Genomic DNA, 23321 nt, shown 5'->3' on the forward strand with positions numbered 1-23321 from the left:
GATACACTCACTCACACTGAGAAACTAATACACTCACTCAGACTGAGAAACTGATACAGTCACTCACACAGAGAAACTAATACACTCACACTGAGAAAATGATACACTAACTCACACTGAGAAACTAATACACTCACACTGAGCAACTGAAGCACTCACTCACATTGAGAAACTGATACTCTCACACTGAGAAACTAATTAACTCACTCACACTGAGAAACTGATACACTCAGATACTGAGAAACTGATACACTCACTCACACTGAGAAACTGATACAGTCACTCACATTGAGAAACTAATACACACACACTGAGAAACTGTTACACTCACTCACACTGAGAAACTGATACTGTCACACTGAGAAACTGATACACTCACTCACACTGAGAAACTAATAAACTCACTCACACTGAGAATCTGATACACTCACTGACACTGAGTAACTGATACACTCACTCACACTGAGTAACTGATACACTCACTCACTGAGAAACTGATACACTCACTCACACTGAAAAACTAATACACTCACACTGAGAAACTAATACACTCACACACTGAGAAACTGATACACACACTCACAGAGAAACTGATACACTCCCTCACACTGAGAATCTGATACGCTAACTCATGCTGAGAAATTAATACACTCACTCACACTGAGAAACTAATACACTCACTCACACTGAGAGACTAATAAACTCACTCATGCTGAGAAACTGATACACTCACTGACACTGAGTAACTGATACACTCACTCACACTGAAAAACTAATACACTCACACTGAGAAACTAATACACTCACACACTGAGAAACTAATGCACTCACTCACACTGAGAAACTGATACACTCACACTGAGAAACTGATATACAAACACTGAGAAACTAATACACTGACACTGAGAAACTACTACACTCACTCACACTGTGAAGCTAATACACTCGCTCACACTCAGAAACTGATACATTCACTCACGCTGAGAAACTGATACACAAACAGAGAAACTAATACACTCACTCACACTGAGAAACTGTTACACTCACTCACACTGAGAAACTGATACTCTCACACTGAGAAACTGATACACTCACTCACACTGAGAAACTGAGAGCCTCACACTCAGAAACGAATACACTCACTCACACTGAGAACCTGATACACTCACTCACACTGAGAAACTAATAAACTCACTCGCACTGAGAAACTAATACTCTCACTCACACTGAAAAACGAATGCACTCACTCACTGAGAAACTGATATACAAACACTGAGAAACTAATACACTGACTGAGAAACTAAAACTCACTCACACTCAGAAATTGATACACTCACTCATGCTGAGAAACTGATACACTCACACTGAGAAACTAATACACTCACACTGAGAAACTAATACACTCACTCACGCTGTGAAACTACGACACTCACTCACACTGAGAAACTGATACACTCACTCATGCTGAGAAACTACTACACTCACTCACACTGAGAAACTAATACACAAACAGAGAAACTAATACACTCACTCACACTGAGAAGCTGTTACACTCACTCACTCTGAGAAACTGATACACTCACTCACACTGAGAAACTGAGAGTCTCACACTCAAACGAATACACTCACTCACACTGAGAACCTGATACACTCAATCACTGAGAAACTAATACACTCACACTGAAAAACTGATACAGTCACTCACACTGAGAAACTAATAAACTCACTCGCACTGAGAAACTAATGCTCTCACTCACACTGAAAAACGAATGCACTCACTCACTGAGAAACTGATATACAAACACTGAGAAACTAATACACTGACTGAGAAACTAAAACTCACTCACACTCAGAAATTGATACACTCACTCATGCTGAGAAACTGATACACTCACACTGAGAAACTAATACACTAACTCACAGAGAAACTAATACACTCACTCACGCTGTGAAACTGATATACAAACACTGATAAACTAATACACTCACACTGAGAAACTAATACACTCACTCACGCTGAGAAACTACGACACTCACTGAAACTAATACACTAACTTGCACTGAGAAACTAATATACTCACTCACACTGAGATACTAATACACACACTCGCACTGAGAATCTGATACACTCACTCATACTGAAAAACTAATATATCTACTCACAGAGAAACTAATACGCTAACTCACACTGAGAAACGAATATTCTGACGCACACTGAGAAATTAATACACTCACTCATACTGAGAAACAAATACTCTCACTCACTGAAACTAATACACTCACTTGCACTGAGAAACTAATACACACACTCGCACTGAGAATCTGATACACTCACTCACACTGAAAAACTAATATACCTACTCACAGAGAAACTAATACACTCACTCAAACTGAGAAACTAATATACTCACTCACACTGAGAAACTGAAACACTCACGCACACTGAGAAACTGATACACTCACTAACACTGAGAAACTGATAGACTCACTCACTCTGAGAAACTGATACACTCACTCACACTGCAAAACTAATGCTCTCACTCAGAGAAACTAATACACTCACTCGCACTGAGAATCTGATACACTCACTCACGTTGAAAAACGAGTACACCTACTCACACTGAGAAACTAATACACTCACTCACACTGAGAAACTAATAAACTCACTCACACCGAGAAACTAATACACTCACTCACACTGAGAAACTAATAAACTGACTCACACTGAGAAACTAATACACTCACTCACACTGAGAAACTAATATGCTCATTCACACTGAGAAACGAATACACTCACCCACAGTGAGAAACTAATAAACTCACTCACACTGAGAAACTAGTATACTCACTCACACTGAGAAACTAATACACTCAGTGAGAAACTAATACAATCACTCAGAGAATCTGATACACTCACTCACACTCAGAAACTGATAAACTCACTCACAGTGAGATAGTGATACACTCACTCACAGTGAGAAACTGATACACTCACACTGAGAAACTAAAACACACACTGAGAAACTGATAAACTCACACGGAGAAACTGAAACACTCACTCAAACTGAGAAACTAATGCACTCACTCACACTGAGAAACTAATACACTCACTCACACTGAGAAACTAATAAACTCACTCACACTGAGAATCTGATACACTCACTCACACTGAGAACTAATACAGCTACTCACACTGAGAAACTGATGCATTCACTCACACTGAGAAACTGATACACTCACTCACACTGAGAAACTGATACACTCACTCACACTGAGAAACTGATACACTCACTCACACTGAGAAACTGATACTCACTCTGAGAAACGAATACACACTCACACTGAGAAACTGATACACTCACAACTGAGAAACTAATACACTGACACGCTAAGAAATTAATACACTCACTCACACTGAGAAACTAATACAGCCACTCATACTGAGAAACTAATACACTCACTCACACTGAGAAACTGAAACACTTACTCAAACTGAGAAACTAATACACTCACACACTGAGAAACTGATACACTCACTCACCCTGAGAAACTGATACACTCACTCACACTGGCACACTGATACACTCACACTGAGAATCTGATACACTCACGCACACTGAGAAACTGACACACTCGCTCATACTGAGAAACTGATACTCACTCACGCTAAGAAACTAATATACTCACTCACTGAGAAACTGATACACACACACACTGAGAAACTGATACTCACTCACACTGAGAAACTGATACACTGTCACTGAGAAACTGATACACTCACTCACATTGAGAAAGTGATACATTCACACTGAGAAACTCATACACTCACGCACACTGAGAAACTAATACAATCACACTGAGAATCTGATACACTCGCTCACACTGAGAAACAGAAACAGTCACTCACACTCAGAAACTGATACACTCACTCACACTGAGAAACTAATGCACTCACTCACACAGAGAAACTAATACACTCACTCACACTGAGAAACTGATACAGTCACTCACACAGAGAAACTAATACACTCACACTGAGAAAATGATACACTAACTCACACTGAGAAACTAATACACTCACTCAGACTGAGAAACTGATACAGTCACTCACACAGAGAAACTAATACACTCACACTGAGAAAATGATACATTAACTCACACTGAGAAACTAATACACTCACACTGAGCAACTGAAGCACTCACTCACATTGAGAAACTGATACTCTCACACTGAGAAACTAATTAACTCACTCACACTGAGAAACTGATACACTCAGATACTGAGAAACTGATACACTCACTCACACTGAGAAACTGATACAGTCACTCACATTGAGAAACTAATACACACACACTGAGAAACTGTTACACTCACTCACACTGAGAAACTGATACTGTCACACTGAGAAACTGATACACTCACTCACACTGAGAAACTAATAAACTCACTCACACTGAGAATCTGATACACTCACTGACACTGAGTAACTGATACACTCACTCACACTGAGTAACTGATACACTCACTCACTGAGAAACTGATACACTCACTCACACTGAAAAACTAATACACTCACACTGAGAAACTAATACACTCACACACTGAGAAACTGATACACACACTCACAGAGAAACTGATACACTCCCTCACACTGAGAATCTGATACGCTAACTCATGCTGAGAAATTAATACACTCACTCACACTGAGAAACTAATACACTCACTCACACTGAGAGACTAATAAACTCACTCATGCTGAGAAACTGATACACTCACTGACACTGAGTAACTGATACACTCACTCACACTGAAAAACTAATACACTCACACTGAGAAACTAATACACTCACACACTGAGAAACTAATGCACTCACTCACACTGAGAAACTGATACACTCACACTGAGAAACTGATATACAAACACTGAGAAACTAATACACTGACACTGAGAAACTACTACACTCACTCACACTGTGAAGCTAATACACTCGCTCACACTCAGAAACTGATACATTCACTCACGCTGAGAAACTAATACACAAACAGAGAAACTAATACACTCACTCACACTGAGAAACTGTTACACTCACTCACACTGAGAAACTGATACTCTCACACTGAGAAACTGATACACTCACTCACACTGAGAAACTGAGAGCCTCACACTCAGAAACGAATACACTCACTCACACTGAGAACCTGATACACTCAATCACTGAGAAACTAATACACTCACACTGAAAAACTGATAGAATCACACTCAAAAACGAATACACTCACTCACACTCAGAAACTGATACACTCACTCACACTGAGAAACTAATAAACTCACTCGCACTGAGAAACTAATACTCTCACTCACACTGAAAAACGAATGCACTCACTCACTAAGAAACTGATATACAAACACTGAGAAACTAATACACTGACTGAGAAACTAAAACTCACTCACACTCAGAAATTGATACACTCACTCATGCTGAGAAACTGATACACTCACACTGAGAAACTAATACACTCACACTGAGAAACTAATACACTCACTCACGCTGAGAAACAAATACTCTCACTCACTGAAACTAATACACTCACTTGCACTGAGAAACTAATACACACACTCGCACTGAGAATCTGATACACTCACTCACACTGAAAAACTAATATACCTACTCACAGAGAAACTAATACACTCACTCAAACTGAGAAACTAATATACTCACTCACACTGAGAAACTGAAACACTCACGCACACTGAGAAACTGATACACTCACTAACACTGAGAAACTGATAGACTCACTCACTCTGAGAAACTGATACACTCACTCACACTGCAAAACTAATGCTCTCACTCAGAGAAACTAATACACTCACTCGCACTGAGAATCTGATACACTCACTCACGTTGAAAAACGAGTACACCTACTCACACTGAGAAACTAATACACTCACTCACACTGAGAAACTAATAAACTCACTCACACCGAGAAACTAATACACTCACTCACACTGAGAAACTAATAAACTGACTCACACTGAGAAACTAATACACTCACTCACACTGAGAAACTAATATGCTCATTCACACTGAGAAACGAATACACTCACCCACAGTGAGAAACTAATAAACTCACTCACACTGAGAAACTAGTATACTCACTCACACTGAGAAACTAATACACTCAGTGAGAAACTAATACAATCACTCAGAGAATCTGATACACTCACTCACACTCAGAAACTGATAAACTCACTCACAGTGAGATAGTGATACACTCACTCACAGTGAGAAACTGATACACTCACACTGAGAAACTAAAACACACACTGAGAAACTGATAAACTCACACGGAGAAACTGAAACACTCACTCAAACTGAGAAACTAATGCACTCACTCACACTGAGAAACTAATACACTCACTCACACTGAGAAACTAATAAACTCACTCACACTGAGAATCTGATACACTCACTCACACTGAGAACTAATACAGCTACTCACACTGAGAAACTGATGCATTCACTCACACTGAGAAACTGATACACTCACTCACACTGAGAAACTGATACACTCACTCACACTGAGAAACTGATACACTCACTCACACTGAGAAACTGATACTCACTCTGAGAAACGAATACACACTCACACTGAGAAACTGATACACTCACAACTGAGAAACTAATACACTGACACGCTAAGAAATTAATACACTCACTCACACTGAGAAACTAATACAGCCACTCATACTGAGAAACTAATACACTCACTCACACTGAGAAACTGAAACACTTACTCAAACTGAGAAACTAATACACTCACACACTGAGAAACTGATACACTCACTCACCCTGAGAAACTGATACACTCACTCACACTGGCACACTGATACACTCACACTGAGAATCTGATACACTCACGCACACTGAGAAACTGACACACTCGCTCATACTGAGAAACTGATACTCACTCACGCTAAGAAACTAATATACTCACTCACTGAGAAACTGATACACTCACACACACTGAGAAACTGATACTCACTCACACTGAGAAACTGATACACTGTCACTGAGAAACTGATACACTCACTCACATTGAGAAAGTGATACATTCACACTGAGAAACTCATACACTCACGCACACTGAGAAACTAATACAATCACACTGAGAATCTGATACACTCGCTCACACTGAGAAACAGAAACAGTCACTCACACTCAGAAACTGATACACTCACTCACACTGAGAAACTAATGCACTCACTCACACAGAGAAACTAATACACTCACTCACACTGAGAAACTGATACAGTCACTCACACAGAGAAACTAATACACTCACACTGAGAAAATGATACACTAACTCACACTGAGAAACTAATACACTCACTCAGACTGAGAAACTGATACAGTCACTCACACAGAGAAACTAATACACTCACACTGAGAAAATGATACACTAACTCACACTGAGAAACTAATACACTCACACTGAGCAACTGAAGCACTCACTCACATTGAGAAACTGATACTCTCACACTGAGAAACTAATTAACTCACTCACACTGAGAAACTGATACACTCAGATACTGAGAAACTGATACACTCACTCACACTGAGAAACTGATACAGTCACTCACATTGAGAAACTAATACACACACACTGAGAAACTGTTACACTCACTCACACTGAGAAACTGATACTGTCACACTGAGAAACTGATACACTCACTCACACTGAGAAACTAATAAACTCACTCACACTGAGAATCTGATACACTCACTGACACTGAGTAACTGATACACTCACTCACACTGAGTAACTGATACACTCACTCACTGAGAAACTGATACACTCACTCACACTGAAAAACTAATACACTCACACTGTGAAACTAATACACTCACACACTGAGAAACTGATACACACACTCACAGAGAAACTGATACACTCCCTCACACTGAGAATCTGATACGCTAACTCATGCTGAGAAATTAATACACTCACTCACACTGAGAAACTAATACACTCACTCACACTGAGAGACTAATAAACTCACTCATGCTGAGAAACTGATACACTCACTGACACTGAGTAACTGATACACTCACTCACACTGAAAAGCTAATACACTCACACTGAGAAACTAATACACTCACACACTGAGAAACTAATGCACTCACTCACACTGAGAAACTGATACACTCACACTGAGAAACTGATATACAAACACTGAGAAACTAATACACTGACACTGAGAAACTACTACACTCACTCACACTGTGAAGCTAATACACTCGCTCACACTCAGAAACTGATACATTCACTCACGCTGAGAAACTAATACACAAACAGAGAAACTAATACACTCACTCACACTGAGAAACTGTTACACTCACTCACACTGAGAAACTGATACTCTCACACTGAGAAACTGATACACTCACTCACACTGAGAAACTGAGAGCCTCACACTCAGAAACGAATACACTCACTCACACTGAGAACCTGATACACTCAATCACTGAGAAACTAATACACTCACACTGAAAAACTGATAGAATCACACTCAAAAACGAATACACTCACTCACACTCAGAAACTGATACACTCACTCACACTGAGAAACTAATAAACTCACTCGCACTGAGAAACTAATACTCTCACTCACACTGAAAAACGAATGCACTCACTCACTGAGAAACTGATATACAAACACTGAGAAACTAATACACTGACTGAGAAACTAAAACTCACTCACACTCAGAAATTGATACACTCACTCATGCTGAGAAACTGATACACTCACACTGAGAAACTAATACACTCACACTGAGAAACTAATACACTCACTCATGCTGTGAAACTACGACACTCACTCACACTGAGAAACTGATACACTCACTCATGCTGAGAAACTAATACACTCACTCACACTGAGAAACTAATACACAAACAGAGAAACTAATACACTCACTCACACTGAGAAGCTGTTACACTCACTCACTCTGAGAAACTGATACACTCACTCACACTGAGAAACTGAGAGTCTCACACTCAAACGAATACACTCACTCACACTGAGAACCTGATACACTCAATCACTGAGAAACTAATACACTCACACTGAAAAACTGATACACTCACTCACACTGAGAAACTAATACACTCACTCAGACTGAGAAACTGATACACTCACTCACACTGAGAAACTAATACACTCACACTGAGAAACTGATACGCTAACTCACACTGAGAAACTAATACACTCACACACTGAGAAACTGATACACTCACTCACACTGAGAAACTGATACTCACTCACACTGCGAAAATGATACACTCACTTACACTGACAAATGTATACACTCACACTGAGCAACTGAAGCACTCACTCACATTGAGAAACTAATAAACTCACTCACACTGAGGAACTAATAAACTCACTCACAGAGAAACTGATACACTCACTCACACTGAGAAACTGATACTCTCACACTGAGAAACTAATAAACTCACTCACACTGAGAAACTGATACACTCACTCACTGAGAAACTGATACACTCACTCACATTGAGAAACGAATACACTAACTCACAGAGAAACTAATACACACACACTGAGAAACTGATACACCCACTCACTGAGAAACTGTTACACTCACTCACACTGAGAAACTGATACAGTCACTCACACTGAGAAACTAATAAACTCACTCGCACTGAGAAACTAATGCTCTCACTCACACTGAAAAACGAATGCACTCACTCACTGAGAAACTGATATACAAACACTGAGAAACTAATACACTGACTGAGAAACTAAAACTCACTCACACTCAGAAATTGATACACTCACTCATGCTGAGAAACTGATACACTCACACTGAGAAACTAATACACTAACTCACAGAGAAACTAATACACTCACTCACGCTGTGAAACTGATATACAAACACTGATAAACTAATACACTCACACTGAGAAACTAATACACTCACTCACGCTGAGAAACTACGACACTCACTGAAACTAATACACTAACTTGCACTGAGAAACTAATATACTCACTCACACTGAGATACTAATACACACACTCGCACTGAGAATCTGATACACTCACTCATACTGAAAAACTAATATATCTACTCACAGAGAAACTAATACGCTAACTCACACTGAGAAACGAATATTCTGACTCACACTGAGAAATTAATACACTCACTCATACTGAGAAACAAATACTCTCACTCACTGAAACTAATACACTCACTTGCACTGAGAAACTAATACACACACTCGCACTGAGAATCTGATACACTCACTCACACTGAAAAACTAATATACCTACTCACAGAGAAACTAATACACTCACTCAAACTGAGAAACTAATATACTCACTCACACTGAGAAACTGAAACACTCACGCACACTGAGAAACTGATACACTCACTAACACTGAGAAACTGATAGACTCACTCACTCTGAGAAACTGATACACTCACTCACACTGCAAAACTAATGCTCTCACTCAGAGAAACTAATACACTCACTCGCACTGAGAATCTGATACACTCACTCACGTTGAAAAACGAGTACACCTACTCACACTGAGAAACTAATACACTCACTCACACTGAGAAACTAATAAACTCACTCACACCGAGAAACTAATACACTCACTCACACTGAGAAACTAATAAACTGACTCACACTGAGAAACTAATACACTCACTCACACTGAGAAACTAATATGCTCATTCACACTGAGAAACGAATACACTCACCCACAGTGAGAAACTAATAAACTCACTCACACTGAGAAACTAGTATACTCACTCACACTGAGAAACTAATACACTCAGTGAGAAACTAATACAATCACTCAGAGAATCTGATACACTCACTCACACTCAGAAACTGATAAACTCACTCACAGTGAGATAGTGATACACTCACTCACAGTGAGAAACTGATACACTCACACTGAGAAACTAAAACACACACTGAGAAACTGATAAACTCACACGGAGAAACTGAAACACTCACTCAAACTGAGAAACTAATGCACTCACTCACACTGAGAAACTAATACACTCACTCACACTGAGAAACTAATAAACTCACTCACACTGAGAATCTGATACACTCACTCACACTGAGAACTAATACAGCTACTCACACTGAGAAACTGATGCATTCACTCACACTGAGAAACTGATACACTCACTCACACTGAGAAACTGATACACTCACTCACACTGAGAAACTGATACACTCACTCACACTGAGAAACTGATACTCACTCTGAGAAACGAATACACACTCACACTGAGAAACTGATACACTCACAACTGAGAAACTAATACACTGACACGCTAAGAAATTAATACACTCACTCACACTGAGAAACTAATACAGCCACTCATACTGAGAAACTAATACACTCACTCACACTGAGAAACTGAAAAACTTACTCAAACTGAGAAACTAATACACTCACACACTGAGAAACTGATACACTCACTCACCCTGAGAAACTGATACACTCACTCACACTGGCACACTGATACACTCACACTGAGAATCTGATACACTCACGCACACTGAGAAACTGACACACTCGCTCATACTGAGAAACTGATACTCACTCACGCTAAGAAACTAATATACTCACTCACTGAGAAACTGATACACTCACACACACTGAGAAACTGATACTCACTCACACTGAGAAACTGATACACTGTCACTGAGAAACTGATACACTCACTCACATTGAGAAAGTGATACATTCACACTGAGAAACTCATACACTCACGCACACTGAGAAACTAATACAATCACACTGAGAATCTGATACACTCGCTCACACTGAGAAACAGAAACAGTCACTCACACTCAGAAACTGATACACTCACTCACACTCAGAAACTAATGCACTCACTCACACAGAGAAACTAATACACTCACTCACACTGAGAAACTGATACAGTCACTCACACAGAGAAACTAATACACTCACACTGAGAAAATGATACATTAACTCACACTGAGAAACTAATACACTCACTCAGACTGAGAAACTGATACAGTCACTCACACAGAGAAACTAATACACTCACACTGAGAAAATGATACACTAACTCACACTGAGAAACTAATACACTCACACTGAGCAACTGAAGCACTCACTCACATTGAGAAACTGATACTCTCACACTGAGAAACTAATTAACTCACTCACACTGAGAAACTGATACACTCAGATACTGAGAAACTGATACACTCACTCACACTGAGAAACTGATACAGTCACTCACATTGAGAAACTAATACACACACACTGAGAAACTGTTACACTCACTCACACTGAGAAACTGATACTGTCACACTGAGAAACTGATACACTCACTCACACTGAGAAACTAATAAACTCACTCACACTGAGAAACTGTTACACTCACTCACACTGAGAAACTGATACTCTCACACTGAGAAACTGATACACTCACTCACACTGAGAAACTGAGAGCCTCACACTCAGAAACGAATACACTCACTCACACTGAGAACCTGATACACTCAATCACTGAGAAACTAATACACTCACACTGAAAAACTGATAGAATCACACTCAAAAACGAATACACTCACTCACACTCAGAAACTGATACACTCACTCACACTGAGAAACTAATAAACTCACTCGCACTGAGAAACTAATACTCTCACTCACACTGAAAAACGAATGCACTCACTCACTGAGAAACTGATATACAAACACTGAGAAACTAATACACTGACTGAGAAACTAAAACTCACTCACACTCAGAAATTGATACACTCACTCATGCTGAGAAACTGATACACTCACACTGAGAAACTAATACACTCACACTGAGAAACTAATACACTCACTCATGCTGTGAAACTACGACACTCACTCACACTGAGAAACTGATACACTCACTCATGCTGAGAAACTAATACACTCACTCACACTGAGAAACTAATACACAAACAGAGAAACTAATACACTCACTCACACTGAGAAGCTGTTACACTCACTCACTCTGAGAAACGAATACACTCACTCACACTGAGAACCTGATACACTCAATCACTGAGAAACTAATACACTCACACTGAAAAACTGATACACTCACTCACACTGAGAAACTAATACACTCACTCAGACTGAGAAACTGATACACTCACTCACACTGAGAAACTAATACACTCACACTGAGAAACTGATACGCTAACTCACACTGAGAAACTAATACACTCACACACTGAGAAACTGATACACTCACTCACACTGAGAAACTGATACTCACTCACACTGCGAAAATGATACACTCACTTACACTGACAAATGTATACACTCACACTGAGCAACTGAAGCACTCACTCACATTGAGAAACTAATAAACTCACTCACACTGAGGAACTAATAAACTCACTCACAGAGAAACTGATACACTCACTCACACTGAGAAACTGATACTCTCACACTGAGAAACTAATAAACTCACTCACACTGAGAAACTGATACACTCACTCACTGAGAAACTGATACACTCACTCACATTGAGAAACGAATACACTAACTCACAGAGAAACTAATACACACACACTGAGAAACTGATACACCCACTCACTGAGAAACTGTTACACTCACTCACACTGAGAAACTGATACAGTCACTCACACTGAGAAACTAATAAACTCACTCGCACTGAGAAACTAATGCTCTCACTCACACTGAAAAACGAATGCACTCACTCACTGAGAAACTGATATACAAACACTGAGAAACTAATACACTGACTGAGAAACTAAAACTCACTCACACTCAGAAATTGATACACTCACTCATGCTGAGAAACTGATACACTCACACTGAGAAACTAATACACTAACTCACAGAGAAACTAATACACTCACTCACGCTGTGAAACTGATATACAAACACTGATAAACTAATACACTCACACTGAGAAACTAATACACTCACTCACGCTGAGAAACTACGACACTCACTGAAACTAATACACTAACTTGCACTGAGAAACTAATATACTCACTCACACTGAGATACTAATACACACACTCGCACTGAGAATCTGATACACTCACTCATACTGAAAAACTAATATATCTACTCACAGAGAAACTAATACGCTAACTCACACTGAGAAACGAATATTCTGACTCACACTGAGAAATTAATACACTCACTCATACTGAGAAACAAATACTCTCACTCACTGAAACTAATACACTCACTTGCACTGAGAAACTAATACACACACTCGCACTGAGAATCTGATACACTCACTCACACTGAAAAACTAATATACCTACTCACAGAGAAACTAATACACTCACTCAAACTGAGAAACTAATATACTCACTCACACTGAGAAACTGAAACACTCACGCACACTGAGAAACTGATACACTCACTAACACTGAGAAACTGATAGACTCACTCACTGAGAAACTGATACACTCACTCACACTGCAAAACTAATGCTCTCACTCAGAGAAACTAATACACTCACTCGCACTGAGAATCTGATACACTCACTCACGTTGAAAAACAAGTACACCTACTCACACTGAGAAACTAATACACTCACTCACACTGAGAAACTAATAAACTCACTCACACCGAGAAACTAATACACTCACTCACACTGAGAAACTAATAAACTGACTCACACTGAGAAACTAATACACTCACTCACACTGAGAAACTAATATGCTCATTCACACTGAGAAACGAATACACTCACCCACAGTGAGAAACTAATAAACTCACTCACACTGAGAAACTAGTATACTCACTCACACTGAGAAACTAATACACTCAGTGAGAAACTAATACAATCACTCAGAGAATCTGATACACTCACTCACACTCAGAAACTGATAAACTCACTCACAGTGAGATAGTGATACACTCACTCACAGTGAGAAACTGATACACTCACACTGAGAAACTAAAACACACACTGAGAAACTGATAAACTCACACGGAGAAACTGAAACACTCACTCAAACTGAGAAACTAATGCACTCACTCACACTGAGAAACTAATACACTCACTCACACTGAGAAACTAATAAACTCACTCACACTGAGAATCTGATACACTCACTCACACTGAGAACTAATACAGCTACTCACACTGAGAAACTGATGCATTCACTCACACTGAGAAACTGATACACTCACTCACACTGAGAAACTGATACACTCACTCACACTGAGAAACTGATACACTCACTCACACTGAGAAACTGATACTCACTCTGAGAAACGAATACACACTCACACTGAGAAACTGATACACTCACAACTGAGAAACTAATACACTGACACGCTAAGAAATTAATACACTCACTCACACTGAGAAACTAATACAGCCACTCATACTGAGAAACTAATACACTCACTCACACTGAGAAACTGAAACACTTACTCAAACTGAGAAACTAATACACTCACACACTGAGAAACTGATACACTCACTCACCCTGAGAAACTGATACACTCACTCACACTGGCACACTGATACACTCACACTGAGAATCTGATACACTCACGCACACTGAGAAACTGACACACTCGCTCATACTGAGAAACTGATACTCACTCACGCTAAGAAACTAATATACTCACTCACTGAGAAACTGATACACTCACACACACTGAGAAACTGATACTCACTCACACTGAGAAACTGATACACTGTCACTGAGAAACTGATACACTCACTCACATTGAGAAAGTGATACATTCACACTGAGAAACTCATACACTCACGCACACTGAGAAACTAATACAATCACACTGAGAATCTGATACACTCGCTCACACTGAGAAACAGAAACAGTCACTCACACTCAGAAACTGATACACTCACTCACACTGAGAAACTAATGCACTCACTCACACAGAGAAACTAATACACTCACTCACACTGAGAAACTGATATACTCACTCAAACTGAGAAACTGAAACACTCACGCACACTAAGAAACTAATACACACACTCACACTGAGAAACTAATATACTCACTCTGAGAATCTAATACATTCACTCACACTGAGAAACTGATACACTCACTCACAGTGAGATACTGATACACTCACTCAGAGTGAGAAACTGATACCCTCACTCAGAGTGAGAAACTGAAACACTCACACTGAGAAAATGATACACTCACTCACACTGAGAAACTGATACTCAGTCACACTGAGAAACTGATACACTCACTCACACTGAGAAATTAATACACTCACTCATACTGAGAAACGAATACTCTCACTCACTGAAACTAATACACTCACTTGCACTGAGAAACTAATATACTCACTCACACTGAGAAACTAATACACACACTCACACTGAGAATCTGATACACTCACTCACGCTGAAAAACTAATATACCTACTCACAGAGAAACTAATACACTCACTCACACTGAGAAACTAATATACTCACTCACACTGAGAAACTGAAACACTCACGCACACTGAGAAACTGATACACTCACTAACACTGAGAAACTGATAGACTCACTCACTCTGAGAAACTGATACACTCACTCACACTGCAAAACTAATGCTCTCACTCAGAGAAACTAATACACTCACTCGCACTAAGAATCTGATACACTCACTCACGTTGAAAAACTAGTACACCTACTCACACTGAGAAACTAATACACTCACTCACACTGAGAAACTGATACACTCACTCACACTGAGAAACTGATGCACTCACTCACACTGAAAAACTAATACACTCACTGAGAAACTGATACACTCACTCTCAATGAAAAACTAATAAACTCACTCACAGTGAGAAACTGATACACTCACACTGAGAAACTAAAACACACACTGAGAAACTGATAAACTCACACGGAGAAACTGAAACACTCACTCAAACTGAGAAACTAATGCACTCACACACTGAGAAACTAATACACTCACTCACACTGAGAAACTAATACACTCACTCACACTGAGAATCTGATACACTGTCACTGAGAAACTGATACACTCACTCACATTGAGAAAGTGATACATTCACACTGAGAAACTCATACACTCACGCACACTGAGAAACTAATACAATCACACTGAGAATCTGATACACTCGCTCACACTGAGAAACAGAAACAGTCACTCACACTCAGAAACTGATACACTCACTCACACTGAGAAACTAATGCACTCACTCACACAGAGAAACTAATACACTCACTCACACTGAGAAACTGATATACTCACTCAAACTGAGAAACTGAAACACTCACGCACACTAAGAAACTAATACACACACTCACACTGAGAAACTAATATACTCACTCTGAGAATCTAATACATTCACTCACACTGAGAAACTGATACACTCACTCACAGTGAGATACTGATACACTCACTCAGAGTGAGAAACTGATACCCTCACTCAGAGTGAGAAACTGAAACACTCACACTGAGAAAATGATACACTCACTCACACTGAGAAACTGATACTCAGTCACACTGAGAAACTGATACACTCACTCACACTGAGAAATTAATACACTCACTCATACTGAGAAACGAATACTCTCACTCACTGAAACTAATACACTCACTTGCACTGAGAAACTAATATACTCACTCACACTGAGAAACTAATACACACACTCACACTGAGAATCTGATACACTCACTCACGCTGAAAAACTAATATACCTACTCACAGAGAAACTAATACACTCACTCACACTGAGAAACTAATATACTCACTCACACTGAGAAACTGAAACACTCACGCACACTGAGAAACTGATACACTCACTAACACTGAGAAACTGATAGACTCACTCACTCTGAGAAACTGATACACTCACTCACACTGCAAAACTAATGCTCTCACTCAGAGAAACTAATACACTCACTCGCACTGAGAATCTGATACACTCACTCACGTTGAAAAACTAGTACACCTACTCACACTGAGAAACTAATACACTCACTCACACTGAGAAACTGATACACTCACTCACACTGAGAAACTGATGCACTCACTCACACTGAAAAACTAATACACTCACTGAGAAACTGATACACTCACTCTCAATGAAAAACTAATAAACTCACTCACAGTGAGAAACTGATACACTCACACTGAGAAACTAAAACACACACTGAGAAACTGATAAACTCACACGGAGAAACTGAAACACTCACTCAAACTGAGAAACTAATGCACTCACACACTGAGAAACTAATACACTCACTCACACTGAGAAACTAATACACTCACTCACACTGAGAATCTGATACACTCACTCACACTGAGAACTAATACACCTACTCACACTGAGAAACTGATGCATTCACTCACACTTAGAAACTGATACACTCACTCACATTGAGAAACTGATACACTCACTCACACTGAGAAACTGATACACTCACTCACACTGAGAAACTGATACTCACTCACTCTGAGAAACGAATACACACTCACACTGAGAAACTGATACACTCACACTGAGAAACTAATACACTGACATGCTAAGAAATTAATACACTCACTCACACTGAGAAACTAATACAGCCACTCATACTGAGAAACTAATACACTCACTCACACTGAGAAACTGAAACACTTACTCAAACTGAGAAACTAATACACTCACACTGAGAAACTGATTCACTCACTCACCCTGAGAAACTGATACACTCACTCACACTGGCAAACTGATACACTCACACTGAGAATCTGATACACTCACGCACACTGAGAAATTGACACACTCGCTCATACTGAGAAACTGATACTCACTCACGCTAAGAAACTAATATACTCACTCACACTGAGAAACTGATACACTCACACACACTGAGAAACTGATACTCACTCACACTGAGAAACTGATACACTCACTCACACTGAGAAACTGATACACTGTCACTGAGAAACTGATACACTCACTCACATAGAGAAAGGGATACATTCACACTGAGAAACTCATACACTCACGCACACTGAGAAACTAATACAATCACACTGAGAATCTGATACACACTCACACTCAGAAACTGACACACTCGCTCACACTGAGAAACTGATACACTCACACTGAGAATCTGATACACTCGCTCACACTGAGAAAGGGAAACAGTCACTCACACTCAGAAACTGATACACTCACTCACACTGAGAAACTAATGCACTCACTCACACAGAGAAACTAATACACTCACTCGCACTGAGAAACTGATATACTCACTCAAACTGAGAAACTGAAACACTCACGCACACTAAGAAACTAATACACACACTCACACTGAGAAACTAATATACTCACTCTGAGAATCTAATACACTCACTCACACTGAGAAACTGATACACTCACTCACAGTGAGATACTGATACACTCACTCAGAGTGAGAAACTGATACCCTCACTCAGAGTGAGAAACTGAAACACTCACACTGAGAAAATGATACACTCACTCACACTGAGAAACTGATACTCAGTCACACTGAGAAACTGATACACTCACTCACACTGAGAAATTAATACACTCACTCATACTGAGAAACGAATACTCTCACTCACTGAAACTAATACACTCACTTGCACTGAGAAACTAATATACTCACTCACACTGAGAAACTAATACACACACTCGCACTGAGAATCTGATACACTCACTCACACTGAAAAACTAATATACCTACTCACAGAGAAACTAATACACTCACTCACACTGAGAAACTAATACACTCACTCACACTGAGAAACTAATATGCTCATTCACACTGAGAAACGAATACACTCACCCACAGTGAGAAACTAATAAACTCACTCACACTGAGAAACTAGTATACTCACTCACACTGAGAAACAAATACACTCAGTGAGAAACTAATACAATCACTCAGAGAATCTGATACACTCACTCACACTCAGAAACTGATAAACTCACTCACAGTGAGATAGTGATACACTCACTCACAGTGAGAAACTGATACACTCAAACTGAGAAACTAAAACACACACTGATAAACTGATAAACTCACATGGAGAAACTGAAACACTCACTCAAACTGAGAAACTAATGCACTCACTCACACTGAGAAACTAATACACTCACTCACACTGAGAAATTAATACTCTCACTCACACTGAGAAACGAATACTCTCACTCACTGAAACTAATACACTCACTTGCACTGAGAAACTAATATACTCACGCACACTGAGAAACTAATACACACACTCGCACTGAGAATCTGATACACTCACTCACACTGAAAAACTAATATACCTACTCACAGAGAAACTAATACACTCACTCACACTGAGAAACTAATATACTCCCTCACACTGAGAAACTGAAACACTCACGCACACTGAGAAACTGATACACTCACTAACACTGAGAAACTGATAGACTCACTCACTCTGAGAAACTGATACACTCACTCACATTGCAAAACTAATGCTCTCACTCAGAGAAACTAATACACTCACTCACACTGAGAATCTGATACACTCACTCATGTTGAAAAACTAGTACACCTACTCACACTGAGAAACTAATACACTCACTCACACTGAGAAACTAATAAACTCACTCACACCGAGAAACTAATACACTCACTCACACTGAGAAACTAATAAACTGACTCACACTGAGAAACTAATACACTCACTCACACTGAGAAACTAATATGCTCATTCACACTGAGAAACGAATACACTCACCCACAGTGAGAAACTAATAAACTCACTCACACTGAGAAACTAGTATACTCACTCACACTGAGAAACAAATAAACTCAGTGAGAAACTAATACAATCACTCAGAGAATCTGATACACTCACTCACACTCAGAAACTGATAAACTCACTCACAGTGAGATAGTGATACACTCACTCACAGTGAGAAACTGATACACTCACACTGAGAAACTAAAACACTGAGAAACTGATAAACTCACATGGAGAAACTGAAACACTCACTCAAACTGAGAAACTAATGCACTCACTCACACTGAGAATCTGATACACTCACTCACACTGAGAACTAATACACCTACTCACACTGAGAAACTGATGCATTCACTCACACTGAGAAACTGATACACTCACTCACACTGAGAAACTGATACACTCACTCACACTGAGAAACTGATACACTCACTCACACTGAGAAACTGATACTCACTCACTCTGAGAAACGAATACACACTCACACTGAGAAACTGATACACTCACACTGAGAAACTAATACACTGACATGCTAAGAAATTAATACACTCACTCACACTGAGAAACTAATACAGCCACTCATACTGAGAAACTAATACACTCACTCACACTGAGAAACTGAAACACTTACTCAAACTGAGAAACTAATACACTCACACACTGAGAACTGATACACTCACTCACCCTGAGAAACTGATACACTCACTCACACTGGCAAACTGATACACTCACACTGAGAATCTGATACACTCACGCACACTGAGAAATTGACACACTCGCTCATACTGAGAAACTGATACTCACTCACGCTAAGAAACTAATATACTCACTCACACTGAGAAACTGAGACACTCACACTGAGAAACTGATACTCACTCACACTGAGAAACTGATACACTCACTCACACTGAGAAACTGATACACTGTCACTGAGAAACTGATACACTCACTCACATAGAGAAAGTGGTAGATTCACACTGAGAAACTCATACACTCACGCACACTGAGAAACTAATACAATCACACTGAGAATCTGATACACTCACACTCAGAAACTGACACACTCGCTCACACTGAGAAACTGATACACTCACACTGAGAATCTGATACACTCGCTCACACTGAGAAACGGAAACAGTCACTCACACTCAGAAACTGATACACTCACTCACACTGAGAAACTAATGCACTCACTCACACAGAGAAACTAATACACTCACTCACACTGAGAAACTGATAAACTCACTCAAACTGAGAAACTGAAACACTCACGCACACTAAGAAACTAATACACACACTCACACTGAGAAACTAATATACTCACTCTGAGAATCTAATACACTCACTCACAGTGAGAAACTGATACACTCACTCACAGTGAGATACTGATACACTCACTCAGAGTGAGAAACTGATACCCTCACTCAGAGAGAAACTGAAACACTCACACTGAGAAAATGATACACTCACTCACACTGAGAAACTGATACTCAGTCACACTGAGAAACTGATACACTCACTCACACTGAGAAATTAATACACTCACTCATACTGAGAAACGAATACTCTCACTCACTGAAACTAATACACTCACTTGCACTGAGAAACTAATATACTCACTCACACTGAGAAACTAATACACACACTCGCACTGAGAATCTGATACACTCACTCACACTGAAAACTAATATACCTACTCACAGAGAAACTAATACACTCACTCACACTGAGAAACTAATATACTCACACACTGAGAAACTGAAACACTCACGCACACTAAGAAACTAATACACACACTCACACTGAGAAACTAATATACTCACTCTGAGAATCTAATACACTCACTCACACTGAGAAACTGATACACTCACTCACAGTGAGATACTGATACACTCACTCACAGTGAGAAACTGATACCCTCACTCAGAGTGAGAAACTGAAACACTCACACTGAGAAAATGATACACTCACTCACACTGAGAAACTGATACTCACTCACACTGAAAAACTGATTCACTCACACTGAGAAACTGATACACTCACATGGAGAAACTGAAACACTCACTCAAACTGAGAAACTAATGCACTCACTCACACTGAGAATCTGATACACTCACTCACACTGAGAACTAATACACCTACTCACACTGAGAAACTGATGCATTCACTCACACTGAGAAACTGATACACTCACTCACACTGAGAAACTGATACACTCACTCACACTGAGAAACTGATACACTCACTCACACTGAGAAACTGATACTCACTCACTCTGAGAAACGAATACACACTCACACTGAGAAACTGATACACTCACACTGAGAAACTAATACACTGACATGCTAAGAAATTAATACACTCACTCACACTGAGAAACTAATACAGCCACTCATACTGAGAAACTAATACACTCACTCACACTGAGAAACTGAAACACTTACTCAAACTGAGAAACTAATACACTCACACACTGAGAACTGATACACTCACTCACCCTGAGAAACTGATAC

Source organism: Somniosus microcephalus, chromosome 12, assembly GCF_052327205.1.
Source record: "Somniosus microcephalus isolate GS21.2 chromosome 12, FLI_Smic_1.0, whole genome shotgun sequence".
In the NCBI taxonomy this organism is placed as follows: Eukaryota; Metazoa; Chordata; class Chondrichthyes; order Squaliformes; family Somniosidae; genus Somniosus; species Somniosus microcephalus.